The sequence below is a fragment of the Ambystoma mexicanum genome, chromosome 5p, assembly GCF_040938575.1.
Source record: "Ambystoma mexicanum isolate Mex_15411 chromosome 5p, UKY_AmexF1_1, whole genome shotgun sequence".
In the NCBI taxonomy this organism is placed as follows: domain Eukaryota; kingdom Metazoa; phylum Chordata; class Amphibia; order Caudata; family Ambystomatidae; genus Ambystoma; species Ambystoma mexicanum.
In genome coordinates this window covers 743,478,889-743,497,750 of record NC_090930.1, presented here as the reverse complement: position 1 = coordinate 743,497,750, position 18,862 = coordinate 743,478,889, and the positions used below count along the sequence as shown (strand labels likewise).

Genomic DNA, 18,862 nt, shown 5'->3' with positions numbered 1-18,862 from the left:
AAGTCCCGGAACTATCCTTTAACTCTGTTGAATTGTAATTTGAGAAATTAGAAAATGGAGTGTAAGAGCAAGATAATGGTTCCACCGAGACTTGAACTCGGATCGTTGGATTCAAAGTCCAAAGTGCTAACCATTACACCATGGAACCCTTGCGAGATGCACCTGAGAGCGTTGAATCAGAAATGGCAATATAGAGCACATTTACAATTTTTACAGATTCATAGTCCCAATTGACTGATATCATACAAACACAGCAATGTTGTCGATTGACGTTGTGCTATAGCAATCTCTGTGCTTTATAGATCATGTAGATCAAATTCTTCCTCTTGAGGCATATGATTAAGCAATATTAAATATTGTTTCTGACTGCCTCTGTTTTGGCATAATGAAGTTCAGCATTTGCGTAAGTATTTAGGTTCCATGGTCTAATGGTTAGTAGGCTGGACTCTGAATTTAGTAATCCGACATGTTATAGCTATATTTTGTTTTCCTTTGGGTGTATTGTCATTTTATGCACATAGATTTCCTAGCAGTGGCTGTGATGAATAGTTCAATTTGATAGCAGCTTCCTTTTGAGAATTTGAAAAAAAAAGAATTAAATAGTCTCTCTGGATGACTCTGCTTTGATTTCTATGTGCACATCCCTTTTGCGTTTCAGAGGGATTGACCAACATACACAACAGTGCTTGGAAGACCTCTTCCTCCCTCATGGCATGTAAAGCTAACCTCTCTCCTACCTTGTGTTTTTTTACTTTTTAACTTCCCCTTCCGAGTCATGATCATGTAACTGAATTTACATTTTTAGATTTTAACTGCAGTAGTTGCTTGTTTTTCATTTTTATTTTTTGTGTACGCATACATCCCTTTTTGTGGGGAGGGGGGAGTGATGTCTGTTTACTTATATTAGCTAATATAGGTCATTTTATGTCTGCTTACAATATGTGTCAGGATTTTTTATGTCGTTTCCAATCAATGTCTAATATCAAGTGGTTTGCAGCAGTCATACAAAGGCACGTAACACCCCCAAAACACCTACATAAGTTAGAAATACTCCGGAAGAGTACTCAGTTTATGAAAAGGCGGTGAATCCCAAATAGAACTGTAAATGTAAGCTAGCAAGAAGACCGTGCACCCCTGTTTGGAACTATGACCTGTGTGTTGCCCTCTATTAACAGAACAATGTAACTGCAGCCCATGTCACATAAAATAGAAAGTAGAGATTATGCAAATTAACTCCCAGAAGAGCCTGGTGTCACCCCAAAAGGTGTCATGCTTTTCACACCAAGAAACATCCACACATAGATCCCTGCGAACCTCAAAAACGTACAGGAAACCCTGTCCAGCGCTTTGCTCAAAGAGGAGATAAGGTTGAAAAACCACCCTATGTTAAAAGTGTCCATAATCCATGCCAGCTGCCCTGTCTATAGAATCTGGCCATTCGTGGCCGTTCGGGGCCTAGGGGCATGAGTGGAAGGGTTTAACCTGCCTGGGTTCTTGGGCATGGTTTCATCATGCCTCAGTTTACAATGGCACTCTGCCACTTTGTCAGGCTTTAAAGAAGCCTGACTCCTGCAGAGCAAAAGACCTGATTATTTCCTTACATGTTTTGTACGTAAGAATGCGGATGGTGCTCTGAGCCTCCTATGGTGGTTATTAAGCATGGTATACATACCATAGCATGTAACTGTGCCTACAAATGGAACATTTTGCTCATTTATTAGGGAGTTGTGAAAATGGCAAAATCAAATTGCCATTACTGACACAGACCAGCTGCCGCTGTCCGGACATTTCGTCGAAAGACATTTCGTCGAAAGACATTTGGTCGACGTAATTTGGTCGAAAGCCAAATGGTCGATTTTTTTATTTATTTATATATATATTTTTTAGGTTGTAGTTTAGGGAAAAAAAGGGTTTTTTAGAAAAAAAGGGGGTTGGGGGGACCCCCCCAAACCCCCCCCCAAAAAAAAGTGAAAATAAAAAACAAAAGCAATTCGACCATTTGGTTTTCGACCAAATGGTTTCGACCAATTGTCCTGTCGACAAATTTTTTTCGACGAAATGTCTGGCAACCCAGCTGCCGACTGTTGCTTTTGACAGGAGTTCCAGGTGTATAAACTGAGGAGATCACCAGTTCAATTACCTGTGAACGCATTTTGAAGCTCATTCACAACCAGTTCATGCCCGTTCTCTCCATTTTGGCTTTCTGGCTGGCCAAGGGGCCCTTCAGTAATGTTCTTTGCTAACCATTACACCATGGGCCCCTTGCTGGTGCAACCTGACAGAGTTGTAACAGAAATGAGAATCGAGATCTCATGCATCATTTTAACAAACTCATATTCCTAGCCCACGGATATTATGCAAATGTGGAACTGTTTAGTTGGTTGTTGCGCAATAGCAAACTCTTTGCTTTACAGCTCATTTGGATAGGATTCTTCCTCTGGAGGCATAAGATAAAAGAATATTGCATACATTCTCTAAAAGGCTCTTTTTTTGCTGCAATGACGTTCATCATGTTACTATGTTTGTAGGTTCCATGGTGTAATGGTTAGCACTCTGGACTCTGAATCCAGCGATCCGAGTTCAAATCTCGGTGGGACCTTGGGAATTACTGTGTTTGTTTTCCTCTCAGTGTCTTGTTTTTATAGCAATGACGCTGCTGTGTCGCCCACTTTCATAGCATTATTCCCTGGGTGCATTTGAAGAAAGAAAGATTTTCCATGGATGACGCTCTTTAGCCACAATGAAACCCACCACTTTCTGTGGTGTGAAAGACCCATGGTGTAATGGTAGCACCCTGGAGGTTGAATCCAATAATTTGCATTCAAATCTCTGTAAGAGTTTACCATCAGTCGAACCTTTCCCTTATCGTTTATTGTGGATGTCTTCTTTGAAGAAAGGTATGATCCAACTAAAGTAAGTACATTCACGAATGGGCCCTTGGTCGGTACAAACAGTATTTATACACCTCAGGCCTTTTGTGAATTAAGAAAAGTGTGTTCTTCGTTCTATTTTTCATCTCAAACTGATACCTTCATTTTACAAACATGTAAAGACTGTTAAGACGCTTGATTAATATCATTGATTCTGAATGTGGTCGCTTTTCATAGGATTAACCCTTTAACAATTTTGAAAGAGAATGGCGATACAATAGAGCTGCTTTTCCCAAAATGGTATTATTAATGTTGTTGCTGCATCTTCAAGTAAAAAGAGAATCCATTGGGTCACAGATTGAGCATGTTTCTTAACATTGAGTTAAGTTTGAAAATTTCAAATCTTTTATGTATGTTTCCGATGCAGATCTGCCCATCGACTCAGAATGACCTCACTGTTCATACATTTAAAAAAAATGCATAAAGGTTAAGGTGCTAGGCACAAAAGTGGATTTTTATGAAAAGTTATGCCAGAGAGTGAGAGCGAAAATGAATACCCTACACCACTAACCTTATGAATATTACGATCTTTGGCCTATAATTTAAGACAACAAGGAGACAAAGTGTGTTAGAGCAAGAGAGAGGTTCCACCGAGACTTGAACTCGGATCGCTGGATTCAAAGTCCAAAGTGCTAACCATTACACCATGGAACCCTTGTTGAGCAAAGCTTCATAAGGGCAATGAGAATATAGGGCACAGTCAAGATTTTTACTGACCTATAGTAACCGTTTACTGATATTATATCGAAGCAGCACTGTTGCTGTTGGATGCTGTGCAATCACAAAGTATTGGCTTCATGTCTCATTTGGATCAAATTCTTCCTCTGGAGTCTAATGATATAGGAATATTACATATTTTCTCTGATGTGCTATGTTTTTCCAGAATGAAGTGCATCATGCTACTGAATATGTGGGTTCCATGGTGTAATGGTTAGCACTCTGGACTCTGAATCCAGCGATCCGAGTTCAAATCTCGGTGGGACCTTGGGGCTGCTTCTCTTTTAGAGTTGCCTTTCATTTGCAGATAGATATAACAGCAATAGCTTTGTTTTACAGCCCACTTTGATGGCAGTCTTCTTTGACCAAAGAATATTAATAGTTTCTGGGGATGACTCTCTTTTGCCACAAAGAAACTGCCCACTCTCATATCTCCAAAGCTCCAAGGTATAATGGCTATTAAACTGGCTTTTGATCTCAGCGATTTGCATTGAAAGCCCAGGAGGCCCCTAAAATCAGTTGAATTGTTTCCTGATAATTTAGAGTTTATTTCTTCTTTCGAGAAAGGTGTGATCCAAATAAAGTAAGTACATTTAAACAAGGGCACTTGATCAGTAAATGCACTACTTTCTAGAACTCATAACTCTTGTAAGTTATAAAAAGTTTGCTCTCCATACAGTTTGTCAACTCAAAGAATTACATTTTTTACACATTTAATAAGACCATCAAATTGCTTGAAACATAGGAATGATTGTGAAAGTGAATATGATTCACCAAAATAATTGTATAACATTTTTTAATGTTAATAAAATAGGGCTTTTTCCAATCTTTTCACATCAATGTTGTTTCTGCATGTTCCAGTGAGCAGAGAATCTACTGCACATAGTGTGTACATTTTTCTTTTCATAGAGTTAAGGTTGGACATTATTCATCTGTGGAAAATGTTTCTGAGAGATATCTGGGTGCCCACTCTGATTGACCTTAGGGATTGTACATTAACGATATGTAGTTGCATCACTGTATTGGTATCAGGCACCAAAGCGCATTTAAATGTAATGTCGTGCAGAGAGAGAGAGAGTGTGAAAACAGCTACCTGAGTCGACTGAACTTCTGAATATTAACTCTGTTGAATTGTAATTTGAGAAATTAGAAAATGGAGTGTAAGAGCAAGATAATGGTTCCACCGAGACTTGAACTCGGATCGTTGGATTCAAAGTCCAAAGTGCTAACCATTACACCATGGAACCCTTGCAAGCTGCACCTGAGAACGTTGAATCAGAAATGGCAATATAGAGCACATTTACAATTTTTACAGATTCATAGTCCCAATTGACTGATATAATACAAACACAGCGATGTTGTCGATTGACGTTGTGCTATAGCAATCTCTGTGCTTTATAGAGCATGTAGATCAAATTCTTCCTCTTGAGGCATATGATTAAGCAATATTAAATATTGTTTCTGACTGCCTCTGTTTTGGCATAATGAAGTTCAGCATTTGCGGAAGTATTTAGGTTCCATGGTCTAATGGTTAGTAGGCTGGACTCTGAATTTAGTAATCTGACATGTTATAGCTATATTTTGTTTTCCTTTGGGTGTATTGTCATTTTATGCACATAGATTTCCTAGCAGTGGCTGTGATGAATAGTTCAATTTGATAGCAGCTTCCTTTTGAGAATTTGAAAAAAAAAGAATTAAATAGTCTCGCTGGATGACTCTGCTTTGATTTCTATGTGCACATCCCTTTTGCGTTTCAGAGGGATTGACCAACATACACAACAGTGCTTGGAAGACCTCTTCCTCCCTCATGGCATGTAAAGCTAACCTCTCTCCTACCTTGTGTTTTTTTACTTTTTAACTTCCCCTTCCGAGTCATGATCATGTAACTGAATTTACATTTTTAGATTTTAACTGCAGTAGTTGCTTGTTTTTCATTTTTATTTTTTGTGTACGCATACATCCCTTTTTGTGGGGAGGGGGGAGTGATGTCTGTTTACTTATATTAGCTAATATAGGTCATTTTATGTCCGCTTACAATATGTGTCAGGATTTTTTATGTCGTTTCCAATCAATGTCTAATATCAAGTGGTTTGCAGCAGTCATACAAAGGCACGTAACACCCCCAAAACACCTACATAAGTTAGAAATACTCCGGAAGAGTACTCAGTTTATGAAAAGGCGGTGAATCCCAAATAGAACTGTAAATGTAAGCTAGCAAGCAGACCGTGCACCCCTGTTTGGAACTATGACCTGTGTGTTGCCCTCTATTAACAGAACAATGTAACTGCAGCCCATGTCACATAAAATAGAAAGTAGAGATTATGCAAATTAACTCCCAGAAGAGCCTGTGTCATGCTTTTCACACCAAGAAACATCCACACATAGATCCCTGCGAACCTCAAAAACGTACAGGAAACCCTGTCCAGCGCTTTGCTCCCAGAGGAGATAAGGTTGAAAAACCACCCTATGTTAAAAGTGTCCATAATCCACGCCAGCTGCCCTGTCTATAGAACCTGGCCGTTCGGGGCCGTTCGGGGCCTAGGGGCATGAGTGGAAGGGTTTAACCTGCCTGGGTTCTTGGGCATGGTTTCATCATGCCTCAGTTTACAATGGCACTCTGCCACTTTGTCAGGCTGTAAAGAAGCCTGACTCCTGCAGAGCAAAAGATCTGATTATTTCCTTACATGTTTTGTACGTAAGAATGCGGATGGTGCTCTGAGCCTCCTATGGTGATTATTAAGCATGGTATACATACCATAGCATGTAACTGTGCCTACAAATGGAACATTTTGTTCATTTATTAGGGAGTTGTGAAAATGGCAAAATCAAATTGCCATTACTGACACAGACCAGCTGCCGCTGTCCGGACATTTCGTCGAAAGACATTTCGTCGAAAGACATTTGGTCGACGTAATTTGGTCGAAAGCCAAATGGTCGATTTTTTAATTTATTTATATATATATTTTTTAGGTTGTAGTTTAGGGAAAAAAAGGGGTTTTTAGAAAAAAAGGGGGTTGGGGGGACCCCCCCAAACCCCCCCCCAAAAAAAAAAGTGAAAATAAAAAACAAAAGCAATTCGACCATTTGGTTTTCGACCAAATGGTTTCGACCAATTGTCCTGTCGACAAATTTTTTTCGACGAAATGTCTGGCAACCCAGCTGCCGACTGTTGCTTTTGACAGGAGTTCCAGGTGTATAAACTGAGGAGATCACCAGTTCAATTACCTGTGAACGCATTTTGAAGCTCATTCACAACCAGTTCATGCCCGTTCTCTCCATTTTGGCTTTCTGGCTGGCCGAGGGGCCCTTCAGTAATGTTCTTTGCTAACCATTACACCATGGGCCCCTTGCTGGTGCAACCTGACAGAGTTGTAACAGAAATGAGAATCGAGATCTCATGCATCATTTTAACAAACTCATATTCCTAGCCCACGGATATTATGCAAATGTGGAACTGTTTAGTTGGTTGTTGCGCAATAGCAAACTCTTTGCTTTACAGCTCATTTGGATAGGATTCTTCCTCTGGAGGCATAAGATAAAAGAATATTGCATACATTCTCTAAAAGGCTCTTTTTTTGCTGCAATGACGTTCATCATGTCACTAAGTATGTAGGTTCCATGGTGTAATGGTTAGCACTCTGGACTCTGAATCCAGCGATCCGAGTTCAAATCTCGGTGGGACCTTGGGAATTACTGTGTTTGTTTTCCTCTAAGTGTCTTGTTTTAATAGCAATGACGCTGCTGTGTCGCCCACTTTCATAGCATTATTCCCTGGGTGCATTTGAAAAAAGAAAGATTTTCCATGGATGACGCTCTTTAGCCACAATGAAACCCACCACTTTCTGTGGTGTGAAAGACCCATGGTGTAATGGTAGCACCCTGGAGGTTGAATCCAATAATTTGCATTCAAATCTCTGTAAGAGTTTACCATCAGTCGAACCTTTCCCTTATCGTTTATTGTGGATGTCTTCTTTGAAGAAAGGTATGATCCAACTAAAGTAAGTACATTCACGAATGGGCCCTTGGTCGGTACAAACAGTATTTATACACCTCAGGCCTTTTGTGAATTAAGAAAAGTGTGTTCTTCGTTCTATTTTTCATCTCAAACTGATACCTTCATTTTACAAACATGTAAAGACTGTTAAGACGCTTGATTAATATCATTGATTCTGAATGTGGTCGCTTTACATAGGATTAACCCTTTAACAATTTTGAAAGAGAATGGCGATACAATAGAGCTGCTTTTCCCAAAATGGTATTATTAATGTTGTTGCTGCATCTTCAAGTAAAAAGAGAATCCATTGGGTCACAGATTGAGCATGTTTCTTAACATTGAGTTAAGTTTGAAAATTTCAAATCTTTTATGTATGTTTCCGATGCAGATCTGCCCATCGACTCAGAATGACCTCACTGTTCATACATTTAAAAAAAATGCATAAAGGTTAAGGTGCTAGGCACAAAAGTGGATTTTTATGAAAAGTTATGCCAGAGAGTGAGAGCGAAAATGAATACCCTACACCACTAACCTTATGAATATTACTATCTTTGGCCTATAATTTAAGACAAAAAGGAGACAGAGTGTGTTAGAGCAAGAGAGAGGTTCCACCGAGACTTGAACTCGGATCGTTGGACTCAAAGTCCAAAGTGCTAACCATTACACCATGGAACCCTTGTTGAGCAAAGCTTCATAAGGGCAATGAGAATATAGGGCACAGTCAAGATTTTTACTGACCTATAGTAACCGTTTACTGATATTATATCGAAGCAGCACTGTTGCTGTTGGATGCTTTGCAATCGCAAAGTATTGGCTTCATGTCTCATTTGGATCAAATTCTTCCTCTGGAGTCTAATGATATAGGAATATTACATATTTTCTCTGATGTGCTCTGTTTTTTCAGAATGAAGTGCATCATGCTACTGAATATGTGGGTTCCATGGTGTAATGGTTAGCACTCTGGACTCTGAATCCAGCGATCCTCGGTGGGACCTTGGGGCTGCTTCTCTTTTAGAGTTGCCTTTCATTTGCAGATAGATATAACAGCAATAGCTTTGCTTTACAGCCCACTTTGATGGCAGTCTTCTTTGACCAAAGAATATTAATAGTTTCTGGGGATGACTCTCTTTTGCCACAAAGAAACTGCCCACTCTCATATCTCCAAAGCTCCAAGGTATAATGGCTATTAAACTGGCTTTTGATCTCAGCGATTTGCATTGAAAGCCCAGGAGGCCCCTAAAATCAGTTGAATTGTTTCCTGATAATTTAGAGTTTATTTCTTCTTTCGAGAAAGGTGTGATCCAAATAAAGTAAGTACATTTAAACAAGGGCACTTGATCAGTAAATGCACTACTTCTAGAACTCATAACTCTTGTAAGTTATAAAAAGTTTGCTCTCCATACAGTTTGTCAACTCAAAGAATTTCATTTTTTATACATTTAATAAGACCATCAAATTGCTTGAAACATAGGAATGATTGTGAAAGTGAATATGATTCACCAAAATAATTGTATAACATTTTTTAATGTTAATAAAATAGGGCTTTTTCCAATCTTTTCACATCAATGTTGTTTCTGCATGTTCCAGTGAGCAGAGAATCTACTGCACATAGTGTGTACATTTTTCTTTTCATAGAGTTAAGGTTGGACATTATTCATCTGTGGAAAATGTTTCTGAGAGATATCTGGGTGCCCACTCTGATTGACCTTAGGGATTGTACATTAACGATATGTAGTTGCATCACTGTATTGGTATCAGGCACCAAAGTGCATTTAAATGTAATGTCGTGCAGAGAGAGAGAGAGTGTGAAAACGGCTACCTGAGTCGACTGAACTTCTGAATATTAACTCTGTTGAATTGTAATTTGAGAAATTAGAAAATGGAGTGTAAGAGCAAGATAATGGTTCCACCGAGACGTGAACTCGGATTGTTGGATTCAAAGTCCAAAGTGCTAACCATTACACCATGGAACCCTTGCAAGATGCACCTGAGAGCGTTGAATCAGAAATGGCAATATAGAGCACATTTACAATTTTTACAGATTCATAGTCCCAATTGACTGATATCATACAAACACAGCGATGTTGTCGATTGACGTTGTGCTATAGCAATCTCTGTGCTTCATAGAGCATGTAGATCAAATTCTTTCTCTTGAGGCATATGATTAAGCAATATTAAATATTGTTTCTGACTGCCTCTGTTTTGGCATAATGAAGTTCAGCATTTGCGGAAGTATTTAGGTTCCATGGTCTAATGGTTAGTAGACTGGACTCTGAATTTAGTAATCTGACATGTTATATCTATATTTTGTTTTCCTTTGGGTGTATTGTCATTTTATGCACATAGATTTCCTAGCAGTGGCTGTGATGAATAGTTCAATTTGATAGCAGCTTCCTTTTGAGAATTTGAAAAAAAAAGAATTAAATAGTCTCTCTGGATGACTCTGCTTTAATTTCTATGTGCACATCCCTTTTGCGTTTCAGAGGGATTGACCAACATACACAACAGTGCTTGGAAGACCTCTTCCTCCCTCATGGCATGTAAAGCTAACCTCTCTCCTACCTTGTGTTTTTTTACTTTTTAACTACCCCTTCCGAGTCATGATCATGTAACTGAATTTACATTTTTAGATTTTAACTGCAGTAGTTGCTTGTTTTTCATTTTTATTTTTTGTGTACGCATACATCCCTTTTTGTGGGGAGGGGGGAGTGATGTCTGTTTACTTATATTAGCTAATATAGGTCATTTTATGTCCGCTTACAATATGTGTCAGGATTTTTTATGTCGTTTCCAATCAATGTCTAATATCAAGTGGTTTGCAGCAGTCATACAAAGGCACGTAACACTCCCAAAACACCTACATAAGTTAGAAATACTCCGGAAGAGTACTCAGTTTATGAAAAGGCGGTGAATCCCAAATAGAACTGTAAATGTAAGCTAGCAAGCAGACCGTGCACCCCTGTTTGGAACTATGACCTGTGTGTTGCCCTATATTAACAGAACAATGTAACTGCAGCCCATGTCACATAAAATAGAAAGTAGAGATTATGCAAATTAACTCCCAAAAGAGCCTGGTGTCACCCCAAAAGGTGTCATGCTTTTCACACCAAGAAACATCCACACATAGATCCCTGCGAACCTCAAAAACGTACAGGAAACTCTGTCCAGCGCTTTGCTCCCAGAGGAGATAAGGTTGAAAAACCACCCTATGTTAAAAGTGTCCATAATCCATGCCAGCTGCCCTGTCTATAGAACCTGGCCGTTCGGGGCCTAGGGGCATGAGTGGAAGGGTTTAACCTGCCTGGGTTCTTGGGCATGGTTTCATCATGCCTCAGTTTACAATGGCACTCTGCCGCTTTGTCAGGCTTTAAAGAAGCCTGACTCCTGCAGAGCAAAAGATCTGATTATTTCCTTACATGTTTTGTACGTAAGAATGCGGATGGGGCTCTGAACCTCCTATGGTGTTTATTAAGCATGGTATACATACCATAGCATGTAACTGTGCCTACAAATGGAACATTTTGTTCATTTATTAGGGAGTTGTGAAAATGGCAAAATCAAATTGCCATTACTGACACAGACCAGCTGCCGCTGTCCGGACATTTCGTCGAAAGACATTTCGTCGAAAGACATTTGGTCGACGTAATTTGGTCGAAAGCCAAATGGTAGTTTTTTTAATTTATTTATATATATATTTTTTAGGTTGTAGTTTAGGGAAAAAAAGGAAAAAAGGGTTTTTTAGAAAAAAAGGGGGTTGGGGGGAACCCCCCAAACCCCCCCCCAAAAAAAAGTGAAAATAAAAAACAAAAGCAATTCGACCATTTGGTTTTCGACCAAATGGTTTCGACCAATTGTCCTGTCGACAAATTTTTTTCGACGAAATGTCTGGCAACCCAGCTGCCGACTGTTGCTTTTGACAGGAGTTCCAGGTGTATAAACTGAGGAGATCACCAGTTCAATTACCTGTGAACGCATTTTGAAGCTCATTCACAACTGGTTCATGCCCGTTCTCTCCATTTTGGCTTTCTGGCTGGCCGAGGGGCCCTTCAGTAATGTTCTTTGCTAACCATTACACCATGGGCCCCTTGCTGGTGCAACCTGACAGGGTTGTAACAGAAATGAGAATCGAGATCTCATGCATCATTTTAACAAACTCATATTCCTAGCCCACGGATATTATGCAAATGTGGAACTGTTTAGTTGGTTGTTGCGCAATAGCAAACTCTTTGCTTTACAGCTCATTTGGATAGGATTCTTCCTCTGGAGGCATAAGATAAAAGAATATTGCATACATTCTCTAAAAGGCTCTTTTTTTGCTGCAATGACGTTCATCATGTCACTAGGTATGTAGGTTCCATGGTGTAATGGTTAGCACTCTGGACTCTGAATCCAGCGATCCGAGTTCAAATCTCAGTGGGACCTTGGGAATTACTGTGTTTGTTTTCCTCTCAGTGTCTTGTTTTAATAGCAATGACGCTGCTGTGTCGCCCACTTTCATAGCATTATTCCCTGGGTGCATTTGAAGAAAGAAAGATTTTCCATGGATGACGCTCTTTAGCCACAATGAAACCCACCACTTTCTGTGGTGTGAAAGACCCATGGTGTAATGGTAGCACCATGGATGTTGAATCCAATAATTTGCATTCAAATCTCTGTAAGAGTTTACCATCAGTCGAACCTTTCCCTTATCGTTTATTGTGGATGTCTTCTTTGAAGAAAGGTATGATCCAACTAAAGTAAGTACATTCACGAATGGGCCCTTGGTCGGTACAAACAGTATTTATACACCTCAGGCCTTTTGTGAATTAAGAAAAGTGTGTTCTTCGTTCTATTTTTCATCTCAAACTGATACCTTCATTTTACAAACATGTAAAGACTGTTAAGACGCTTGATTAATATCATTGATTCTGAATGTGGTCGCTTTTCATAGGATTAACCCTTTAACAATTTTGAAAGAGAATGGCGATACAATAGAGCTGCTTTTCCCAAAATGGTATTATTAATGTTGTTGCTGCATCTTCAAGTAAAAAGAGAATCCATTGGGTCACAGATTGAGCATGTTTCTTAACATTGAGTTAAGTTTGAAAATTTCAAATCTTTTATGTATGTTTCCGATGCAGATCTGCCCATCGACTCAGAATGACCTCACTGTTCATACATTTAAAAAAATGCATAAAGGTTAAGGTGCTAGGCACAAAAGTGGATTTTTATGAAAAGTTATGCCAGAGAGTGAGAGCGAAAATGAATACCCTACACCACCCTACACCACTAACCTTACGAATATTACTATCTTTGGCCTATAATTTAAGACAACAAGGAGACAAAGTGTGTTAGAGCAAGAGAGAAGTTCCACCGAGACTTGAACTCGGATCGCTGGATTCAAAATCCAAAGTGCTAACCATTACACCATGGAACCCTTGTTGAGTAGAGCTTCATAAGGGCAATGAAAATATAGGGCACAGTCAAGATTTTTACTGACCTATAGTAACCGTTTACTGATATTATATCGAAGCAGCACTGTTGCTGTTGGATGCTGTGCAATCGCAAAGTATTGGCTTCATGTCTCATTTGGATCAAATTCTTCCTCTGGAGTCTAATGATATAGGAATATTACATATTTTCTCTGATGTGCTCTGTTTTTCCAGAATGAAGTGCATCATGCTACTGAATATGTGGGCTCCATGGTGTAATGGTTAGCACTCTGGACTCTGAATCCAGCGATCCGAGTTCAAGTCTCGGTGGGACCTTCGGGCTGCTTCTCTTTTAGAGTTGCCTTTCATTTGCAGATAGATATAACAGCAATAGCTTTGCTTTACAGCCCACTTTGATGGCAGTCTTCTTTGACCAAAGAATATTAATAGTTTCTGGGGATGACTCTCTTTTGCCACAAAGAAACTGCCCACTCTCATATCTCCAAAGCTCCAAGGTATAATGGTTATTAAACTGGCTTTTGATCTCAGCGATTTGCATTGAAAGCCCAGGAGGCCCCTAAAATCAGTTGAATTGTTTCCTGATAATTTAGAGTTTATTTCTTCTTTCGAGAAAGGTGTGATCCAAATAAAGTAAGTACATTTAAACAAGGGCACTTGATCAGTAAATGCACTACTTTCTAGAACTCATAACTCTTGTAAGTTATAAAAAGTTTGCTCTCCATACAGTTTGTCAACTCAAAGAATTACATTTTTTACACATTTAATAAGACCATCAAATTGCTTGAAACATAGGAATGATTGTGAAAGTGAATATGATTCACCAAAATAATTGTATAACATTTTTTAATGTTAATAAAATAGGGCTTTTTCGAATCTTTTCACATCAATGTTGTTTCTGCATGTTCCAGTGAGCAGAGAATCTACTGCACATAGTGTGTACATTTTTCTTTTCATAGAGTTAAGGTTGGACATTATTCATCTGTGGAAAATGTTTCTGAGAGATATCTGGGTGCCCACTCTGATTGACCTTAGGGATTGTACATTAACGATATGTAGTTGCATCACTGTATTGGTATCAGGCACCAAAGCGCATTTAAATGTAATGTCGTGCAGAGAGAGAGAGAGTGTGAAAACGGCTACCTGAGTCGACTGAACTTCTGAATATTAACTCTGTTGAATTGTAATTTGAGAAATTAGAAAATGGAGTGTAAGAGCAAGATAACGGTTCCACCGAGACTTGAACTCGGATCGTTGGATTCAAAGTTCAAAGTGCTAACCATTACACCATGGAACCCTTGCAAGATGCACCTGGGAGCGTTGAATCAGAAATGGCAATATAAAGCACATTTACAATTTTTACAGATTCATAGTCCCAATTGACTGATATCATACAAACACAGTGATGTTGTCGATTGACGTTGTGCTATAGCAATCTCTGTGCTTTATAGAGCATGTAGATCAAATTCTTCCTCTTGAGGCATATGATTAAGCAATATTAAATATTGTTTCTGACTGCCTCTGTTTTGGCATAATGAAGTTCAGCATTTGCGGAAGTATTTAGGTTCCATGGTCTAATGGTTAGTAGGCTGGACTCTGAATTTAGTAATCTGACATGTTATAGCTATATTTTGTTTTCCTTTGGGTGTATTGTCATTTTATGCACATAGATTTCCTAGCAGTGGCTGTGATGAATAGTTCAATTTGATAGCAGCTTCCTTTTGAGAATTTGAAAAAAAAAGAATTAAATAGTCTCTCTGGATGACTCTGCTTTGATTTCTATGTGCACATCCCTTTTGCGTTTCAGAGGGATTGACCAACATACACAACAGTGCTTGGAAGACCTCTTCCTCCCTCATGGCATGTAAAGCTAACCTCTCTCCTACCTTGTGTTTTTTTACTTTTTAACTTCCCCTTCCGAGTCATGATCATGTAACTGAATTTACATTTTTAGATTTTAACTGCAGTAGTTGCTTGTTTTTCATTTTTATTTTTTGTGTACGCATACATCCCTTTTTGTGGGGAGGGGGGAGTGATGTCTGTTTACTTATATTAGCTAATATAGGTCATTTTATGTCTGCTTACAATATGTGTCAGGATTTTTTATGTCGTTTCCAATCAATGTCTAATATCAAGTGGTTTGCAGCAGTCATACAAAGGCACGTAACACCCCCAAAACACCTACATAAGTTAGAAATACTCCGGAAGAGTACTCAGTTTATGAAAAGGCGGTGAATCCCAAATAGAACTGTAAATGTAAGCTAGCAAGAAGACCGTGCACCCCTGTTTGGAACTATGACCTGTGTGTTGCCCTCTATTAACAGAACAATGTAACTGCAGCCCATGTCACATAAAATAGAAAGTAGAGATTATGCAAATTAACTCCCAGAAGAGCCTGGTGTCACCCCAAAAGGTGTCATGCTTTTCACACCAAGAAACATCCACACATAGATCCCTGCGAACCTCAAAAACGTACAGGAAACCCTGTCCAGCGCTTTGCTCAAAGAGGAGATAAGGTTGAAAAACCACCCTATGTTAAAAGTGTCCATAATCCATGCCAGCTGCCCTGTCTATAGAATCTGGCCATTCGTGGCCGTTCGGGGCCTAGGGGCATGAGTGGAAGGGTTTAACCTGCCTGGGTTCTTGGGCATGGTTTCATCATGCCTCAGTTTACAATGGCACTCTGCCACTTTGTCAGGCTTTAAAGAAGCCTGACTCCTGCAGAGCAAAAGACCTGATTATTTCCTTACATGTTTTGTACGTAAGAATGCGGATGGTGCTCTGAGCCTCCTATGGTGGTTATTAAGCATGGTATACATACCATAGCATGTAACTGTGCCTACAAATGGAACATTTTGCTCATTTATTAGGGAGTTGTGAAAATGGCAAAATCAAATTGCCATTACTGACACAGACCAGCTGCCGCTGTCCGGACATTTCGTCGAAAGACATTTCGTCGAAAGACATTTGGTCGACGTAATTTGGTCGAAAGCCAAATGGTCGATTTTTTTATTTATTTATATATATATTTTTTAGGTTGTAGTTTAGGGAAAAAAAGGGTTTTTTAGAAAAAAAGGGGGTTGGGGGGACCCCCCCAAACCCCCCCCCCAAAAAAAGGGAAAATAAAAAACAAAAGCAATTCGACCATTTGGTTTTCGACCAAATGGTTTCGACCAATTGTCCTGTCGACAAATTTTTTTCGACGAAATGTCTGGCAACCCAGCTGCCGACTGTTGCTTTTGACAGGAGTTCCAGGTGTATAAACTGAGGAGATCACCAGTTCAATTACCTGTGAACGCATTTTGAAGCTCATTCACAACCAGTTCATGCCCGTTCTCTCCATTTTGGCTTTCTGGCTGGCCAAGGGGCCCTTCAGTAATGTTCTTTGCTAACCATTACACCATGGGCCCCTTGCTGGTGCAACCTGACAGAGTTGTAACAGAAATGAGAATCGAGATCTCATGCATCATTTTAACAAACTCATATTCCTAGCCCACGGATATTATGCAAATGTGGAACTGTTTAGTTGGTTGTTGCGCAATAGCAAACTCTTTGCTTTACAGCTCATTTGGATAGGATTCTTCCTCTGGAGGCATAAGATAAAAGAATATTGCATACATTCTCTAAAAGGCTCTTTTTTTGCTGCAATGACGTTCATCATGTCACTATGTTTGTAGGTTCCATGGTGTAATGGTTAGCACTCTGGACTCTGAATCCAGCGATCCGAGTTCAAATCTCGGTGGGACCTTGGGAATTACTGTGTTTGTTTTCCTCTCAGTGTCTTGTTTTAATAGCAATGACGCTGCTGTGTCGCCCACTTTCATAGCATTATTCCCTGGGTGCATTTGAAGAAAGAAAGATTTTCCATGGATGACGCTCTTTAGCCACAATGAAACCCACCACTTTCTGTGGTGTGAAAGACCCATGGTGTAATGGTAGCACCCTGGAGGTTGAATCCAATAATTTGCATTCAAATCTCTGTAAGAGTTTACCATCAGTCGAACCTTTCCCTTATCGTTTATTGTGGATGTCTTCTTTGAAGAAAGGTATGATCCAACTAAAGTAAGTACATTCACGAATGGGCCCTTGGTCGGTACAAACAGTATTTATACACCTCAGGCCTTTTGTGAATTAAGAAAAGTGTGTTCTTCGTTCTATTTTTCATCTCAAACTGATACCTTCATTTTACAAACATGTAAAGACTGTTAAGACGCTTGATTAATATCATTGATTCTGAATGTGGTCGCTTTTCATAGGATTAACCCTTTAACAATTTTGAAAGAGAATGGCGATACAATAGAGCTGCTTTTCCCAAAATGGTATTATTAATGTTGTTGCTGCATCTTCAAGTAAAAAGAGAATCCATTGGGTCACAGATTGAGCATGTTTCTTAACATTGAGTTAAGTTTGAAAATTTCAAATCTTTTATGTATGTTTCCGATGCAGATCTGCCCATCGACTCAGAATGACCTCACTGTTCATACATTTAAAAAAAATGCATAAAGGTTAAGGTGCTAGGCACAAAAGTGGATTTTTATGAAAAGTTATGCCAGAGAGTGAGAGCGAAAATGAATACCCTACACCACTAACCTTATGAATATTACTATCTTTGGCCTATAATTTAAGACAACAAGGAGACAAAGTGTGTTAGAGCAAGAGAGAGGTTCCACTAAGACTTGAACTCGGATCGCTGGATTCAAAGTCCAAAGTGCTAACCATTACACCATGGAACCCTTGTTGAGCAAAGCTTCATAAGGGCAATGAGAATATAGGGCACAGTCAAGATTTTTACTGACCTATAGTAACCGTTTACTGATATTATATCGAAGCAGCACTGTTGCTGTTGGATGCTGTGCAATCACAAAGTATTGGCTTCATGTCTCATTTGGATCAAATTCTTCCTCTGGAGTCTAATGATATAGGAATATTACATATTTTCTCTGATGTGCTCTGTTTTTCCAGAATGAAGTGCATCATGCTACTGAATATGTGGGTTCCATGGTGTAATGGTTAGCACTCTGGACTCTGAATCCAGCGATCCGAGTTCAAATCTCGGTGGGACCTTGGGGCTGCTTCTCTTTTAGAGTTGCCTTTCATTTGCAGATAGATATAACAGCAATAGCTTTGTTTTACAGCCCACTTTGATGGCAGTCTTCTTTGACCAAAGAATATTAATAGTTTCTGGGGATGACTCTCTTTTGCCACAAAGAAACTGCCCACTCTCATATCTCCAAAGCTCCAAGGTATAATGGCTATTAAACTGGCTTTTGATCTCAGCGATTTGCATTGAAAGCCCAGGAGGCCCCTAAAATCAGTTGAATTGTTTCCTGATAATTTAGAGTTTATTTCTTCTTTCGAGAAAGGTGTGATCCAAATAAAGTAAGTACATTTAAACAAGGGCACTTGATCAGTAAATGCACTACTTTCTAGAACTCATAACTCTTGTAAGTTATAAAAAGTTTGCTCTCCATACAGTTTGTCAACTCAAAGAATTACATTTTTTACACATTTAATAAGACCATCAAATTGCTTGAAACATAGGAATGATTGTGAAAGTGAATATGATTCACCAAAATAATTGTATAACATTTTTTAATGTTAATAAAATAGGGCTTTTTCCAATCTTTTCACATCAATGTTGTTTCTGCATGTTCCAGTGAGCAGAGAATCTACTGCACATAGTGTGTACATTTTTCTTTTCATAGAGTTAAGGTTGGACATTATTCATCTGTGGAAAATGTTTCTGAGAGATATCTGGGTGCCCACTCTGATTGACCTTAGGGATTGTACAT

General features: G+C 39.2%; 14 non-coding genes across 14 annotated transcripts; 7 read left to right on the top strand and 7 right to left on the bottom strand.

Moving 5' to 3' along the window:
* Positions 1-76: 76 nt before the first annotated feature.
* On the bottom strand, positions 77-148 carry TRNAQ-UUG (transfer RNA glutamine (anticodon UUG)). Its single transcript has one exon. It is a non-coding gene; the product is annotated as a tRNA-Gln (tRNA).
* A 2,379-nt stretch (positions 149-2,527) lies between these two features.
* On the top strand, positions 2,528-2,599 carry TRNAQ-CUG (transfer RNA glutamine (anticodon CUG)). The gene has a single exon. It is a non-coding gene; the product is annotated as a tRNA-Gln (tRNA).
* A 913-nt stretch (positions 2,600-3,512) lies between these two features.
* On the bottom strand, positions 3,513-3,584 carry TRNAQ-UUG (transfer RNA glutamine (anticodon UUG)). Its single transcript has one exon. It is a non-coding gene; the product is annotated as a tRNA-Gln (tRNA).
* A 259-nt stretch (positions 3,585-3,843) lies between these two features.
* Positions 3,844-3,915, top strand: TRNAQ-CUG (transfer RNA glutamine (anticodon CUG)). The gene has a single exon. It is a non-coding gene; the product is annotated as a tRNA-Gln (tRNA).
* Positions 3,916-4,822: 907 nt separating this feature from the next.
* Positions 4,823-4,894, bottom strand: TRNAQ-UUG (transfer RNA glutamine (anticodon UUG)). The gene has a single exon. It is a non-coding gene; the product is annotated as a tRNA-Gln (tRNA).
* A 2,365-nt stretch (positions 4,895-7,259) lies between these two features.
* Positions 7,260-7,331, top strand: TRNAQ-CUG (transfer RNA glutamine (anticodon CUG)). The gene has a single exon. It is a non-coding gene; the product is annotated as a tRNA-Gln (tRNA).
* Positions 7,332-8,244: 913 nt separating this feature from the next.
* On the bottom strand, positions 8,245-8,316 carry TRNAQ-UUG (transfer RNA glutamine (anticodon UUG)). The gene has a single exon. It is a non-coding gene; the product is annotated as a tRNA-Gln (tRNA).
* A 1,226-nt stretch (positions 8,317-9,542) lies between these two features.
* Positions 9,543-9,614, bottom strand: TRNAQ-UUG (transfer RNA glutamine (anticodon UUG)). The gene has a single exon. It is a non-coding gene; the product is annotated as a tRNA-Gln (tRNA).
* A 2,377-nt stretch (positions 9,615-11,991) lies between these two features.
* Positions 11,992-12,063, top strand: TRNAQ-CUG (transfer RNA glutamine (anticodon CUG)). The gene has a single exon. It is a non-coding gene; the product is annotated as a tRNA-Gln (tRNA).
* Positions 12,064-12,985: 922 nt separating this feature from the next.
* TRNAQ-UUG (transfer RNA glutamine (anticodon UUG)) lies at positions 12,986-13,057 on the bottom strand. Its single transcript has one exon. It is a non-coding gene; the product is annotated as a tRNA-Gln (tRNA).
* Positions 13,058-13,316: 259 nt separating this feature from the next.
* Positions 13,317-13,388, top strand: TRNAQ-CUG (transfer RNA glutamine (anticodon CUG)). Its single transcript has one exon. It is a non-coding gene; the product is annotated as a tRNA-Gln (tRNA).
* Positions 13,389-14,295: 907 nt separating this feature from the next.
* TRNAQ-UUG (transfer RNA glutamine (anticodon UUG)) lies at positions 14,296-14,367 on the bottom strand. Its single transcript has one exon. It is a non-coding gene; the product is annotated as a tRNA-Gln (tRNA).
* Positions 14,368-16,746: 2,379 nt separating this feature from the next.
* On the top strand, positions 16,747-16,818 carry TRNAQ-CUG (transfer RNA glutamine (anticodon CUG)). The gene has a single exon. It is a non-coding gene; the product is annotated as a tRNA-Gln (tRNA).
* Positions 16,819-18,062: 1,244 nt separating this feature from the next.
* TRNAQ-CUG (transfer RNA glutamine (anticodon CUG)) lies at positions 18,063-18,134 on the top strand. The gene has a single exon. It is a non-coding gene; the product is annotated as a tRNA-Gln (tRNA).
* The last annotated feature ends 728 nt before the right edge of the window (positions 18,135-18,862 follow it).